Raw genomic sequence first — 4,644 nt, 5'->3', positions numbered from 1 at the left:
TGTGAGAGAGAGAGAGAGAGAGAGAATGTGAGTGAGGTGTGTGTGTGTGAGAGAGAGAGAGAGAATGTGTGTGAGGTGTCATTGGTCCGCTCTTCAGTATTAAGCCAATCTTCATTTTCCCTCAACACATCTGTGACGACAATAACGCGGACTGAGTTTAGTCTCGAAGTTATTTTATAAACCTAAAAATCACCTGAGATCATTAATAAGATCAACAATAACAGTGTAACATTATTCTCAGAGTGTAAGACTAATATAGGAGTCCTAAATAAGCGGACTATTTTTAACACGGGACACAACCATAAATCAGTGGCAGCGAATGTGTTTAACCCACTATTTATAAGAAGACGTCTGGACACAAGTTAAATATGAAAATATAATGAGGAGGAGACTGTCTTTTAGACCTCTTTAACTGATGAGGCTTTGACTGAATCTGTCATTGTAATGAAATAAAACTATTAAAATAGTGCAGCAGTTACAGTGATACAGTACTGGAGAAGAACATGGACAGAGTCACGCTGGAGAGACTACATGTCTCCACTGGCCTGGGAACGCCTCGGTATCCCCCCGGAGGAGCTGGAAGCAGTGGCTGGGGAGAGGGAGGTCTGGGTTCTTTACTCGGACTGCTTCCTCGGATCAGCCGTGGACAATGGATGGATGATGGACAGATTCTGCTTTGTCATCATTCATTAAAGTCTACTGACCGTCCTGATGACGTCTTAATAAGTGTCTGACAACAACAATGTTTTATCTGATTGACTGCAGTCAAAACGTATTTACAGTTCACACTGATTCAAGAATCAAAAGTGATGGGGTCTGGGGTGATTCATTTTAATCAGAAACTGAATGTTGTAGTAATAGAACACATGAGTCTCAGTGCTCAGCGTCCTCTCACAGTGTGCAGTATCACAGTCTACTGCAGAGGTCCTCCACATCCTCTGTTGAAGGACAAGGTTCTCCTCACGTTTATGAAGTGTCACTGGGAGGTGCTTGTTTGGTCTGTGCTCCTTTCCAACCGTCTCTCAAAGGCATCTCTAAGTTCCTCCTGCATTTGTGTTCATTTCAGAACGACTTTTCTTTCAAAGGCCTCAAATCTCTTCAAAATGTCTGCACCGTGACCAATAAATACATTAAATAATTAATGTAAAGAACAATAACAATAAAAACAATGATCAGAAACAACATCTGCCTCCCACACACTTTATAATGAGAATAAAACACAGGAATAAATGACTCAGAAAGCATCCTGCTGCTCACTGGAAGTTGGTGGAGCGTCTGCAGTGAAATAAAAACTTGTATTAAACAGAAATAATGTGTTAAAACAGTTGGCTGTGGTTATATTTTAACTCTTTCTCTCACTGTCAGTTTAAATCATTTATAGCACTTTTTTATATTTTGATCACGTTTTAAAATAATGTTTAGCGCTACACACCTTGTAATGTCTGGACTGTGGAAGTGGACGGAGCATCTGCAAAAAAAACTAAATTAAACTCCACATGAACAACCTAAGGATCAGTGTATGATTTTAACTGTTTCCTCTTTGAATTCAGTTGAATCTGCTTCAGTTTCAGGGCCCAGTGTCAGGGATCACAGCACAAACACCAAGAGAAAATCACGGTGTTGCCGGGTGTTGTGTGGATACACAGTGTATGTTCTTTGTGACTGAGGTGATGTTTGCTCTCCACAGTTTTCCCTGAACACACAGTCAAACACATTTACACACCTCTTCATTTATAATGAGCTGAATGTGTTGTGTTAGAGGAGGGAACGCACAGAAATGTACACAGTACGTCTCCAAACCTCACTGGGAACTCAAAGGCCCACGTTAACATTTAAAAACAGCAACTGTGATCAAACAGGAAAAATGTGCTTGTATTATATCACTGTACTGTGCTTGTGTCGACATGAAAATAGAGCCCTAATAAAGTGTTTGTTTTGTTTATTTTATTTAAAGCATGTTTCACATCTTAAACTCTGCTAAGGTTCTGTAACTGAAGAGATGTAAGTTTCTACATGAGATTCTCAGTCATGGTGCAGAAGCTGAATCGGCCTCAGGGGAAATCACTCTCTCTCACATCAGACCACCTGCGTTTTCACGAGGCTTCATCATTATTTCTGGTTCATTCTAATGTTCCCCTCATCAGTATCTGCCCTATATGTACACATCAGTGCAGAGCACAGCTTACACTCGTCAGTCTGTTCTCTTTCATCCTCTTCTGAAGAACACGCTCCTCTGCGTTACCAAAAGAACACATTCAAATATCGTTTAGGACACAAACGCAGACTTGTTTCTTTGTTTTCTCATGAACGCTAAAGTGTAGCTGCTCTACCTCCATCAGATTCATCAGCGGGGGAAAGGGAAGTAAAGGTTTACCATGTGATGTTAACTAAGGCTTTCTTGGCTACGTTCAAATGATATTTTCTTAAAGATGTGCACAGTTTGACCTTAGATTAAATGTAACACTGGTGAATCTGCTGTGTCCCGTTCTTAAGGAACTTGTAATTGTTTATTTTTAGGTGAAACCTATTGAATGTGTACATTTTAATGACATTTTACTTACAGTCAGTTAAACATCTAAGTCTTTCCTCTTTTGAAAATCCACATCATCTGTAAACATGGTAAACAGAAGAGAAACACACACACACACACACACATAGATAAATATAAACATGATTATTTAATTACAGAAACATTCTATATTCACCTTCTTCAATCTTATTGTCAGGACTGGGTCGACTGACGGAGGCAGACACAAGCTACAACAAACTTTATGTAAACACAAGATAACAAAACAGAAATAGACAGATTTGGATGACTTCACAAAGATCTAGAAACAGAGGGAGACCTGGACACACAGAGAGACACCTGGACACACAGAGACACCTGGACACACAGAGACACCTGGACACAGGGAGAGACCTAAATCAGAGTGTTCTGCAGAAATGAGAAAGGCTGTCCAAATCAAACATCACCACTGACGCAGTTATCGAGGTACAAATGTACATCTCTGAGGAGAACACACCCAGATCACAGGGTCCATTAGGATACTGGAAAACACAGAGACTTCATTACCCTACTTTATATAAACTTCAGTGAAATACCTGTGTACGCCGTCATCATCAGTGCCCTGTGAAAGGCTCTTCTCAAACGCAGGAGAAATGGTACATAGACGGCGCAGTCGCCTCAGCCCAAATATTTAAATCAGATGATGTTTCTAAATAAAAACTTGTGAATGAACCTTGTTCCATCCGTTTTTATTGAAGTTGCCTGCAATGACTCTTTAAATCCAGCAGCCATGAAGTGATACAGCAACACATTTTCAGCACGGTGTTGACACAGTTTGGGGAAATATGCCATACACCCAATGAGGCCTCATCTGCCCATCACTACTAGAGACAAGAAAGGTACAAACAGACAAACCAAATGAGCACACGAAGCACAATCAAGAAAGGAACAGACAGAGCAGACCGACACAAGAAGGGAAGAGAGGCGAAGCAAGGAACAGACGAGACAAACAGACCAGTGACAGCCGAGACAGACAGACGAGTCAAACAGACCAGTGACAGACGAGACAGACGGACCAGTGACAGACGAGACAAACAGACCAATGACAGACGAGTCAAACAGACCAGTGACAGACGAGTCAAACAGACCAGTGACAGACGAGTCAAACAGACCAGTGACAGCCGAGACAGACAGACCAGTGACAGACGAGTCAAACAGACCAGTGACAGACGAGTCAAACAGACCAGTGACAGATGAGACAAACAGACCAGTGACAGACGAGACAAACAGACCAGTGACAGACGAGACAGACAGACCAGTGACAGACGAGTCAAACAGACCAGTGACAGACGAGACAGACGGACCAGTGACAGACGAGACAGACAGACCAATGACAGACGAGTCAAACAGACCAGTGACAGATGAGACAAACAGACGAGACAAACAGACCAGTGACAGACGAGACAGACAGACCAGTGACAGACGAGTCAAACAGACCAATGACAGACGAGTCAAACAAACCAGTGACAGACGAGTCAAACAGACCAGTGACAGCCGAGACAGACAGACCAGTGACAGACGAGTCAAACAGACCAGTGACAGACGAGACAGACAGACCAGTGACAGACGAGACAAACAGACCAATGACAGACGAGACAAACAGACCAGTGACAGACGAGTCAAACAGACCAGTGACAGACGAGTCAAACAGACCAGTGACAGACGAGACAAACAGACCAGTGACAGATGAGACAAACAGACCAGTGACAGACGAGACAAACAGACCAGTGACAGACGAGACAGACAGACCAGTGACAGACGAGTCAAACAGACCAGTGACAGACGAGACAGACGGACCAGTGACAGACGAGACAAACAGACCAATGACAGACGAGACAAACAGACCAGTGACAGACGAGACAAACAGACCAGTGACAGACGAGACAAACAGACCAGTGACAGACGAGACAAACAGACCAGTGACAGACGAGTCAAACAGACCAGTGACAGACGAGACAGACGGACCAGTGACAGACGAGACAAACAGACCAATGACAGACGAGACAAACAGACCAGTGACAGACGAGTCAAACAGACCAGTGACAGACGAGTCAAACAGACCAGTGACAGACGAGACA

This window comes from Hoplias malabaricus, chromosome 6 (genome assembly GCF_029633855.1).
Source record: "Hoplias malabaricus isolate fHopMal1 chromosome 6, fHopMal1.hap1, whole genome shotgun sequence".
Taxonomy (NCBI): Eukaryota; Metazoa; Chordata; class Actinopteri; order Characiformes; family Erythrinidae; genus Hoplias; species Hoplias malabaricus.
The sequence above is the reverse complement of the archived record's forward strand: the minus strand, read 5'-3'. Positions refer to the sequence as shown.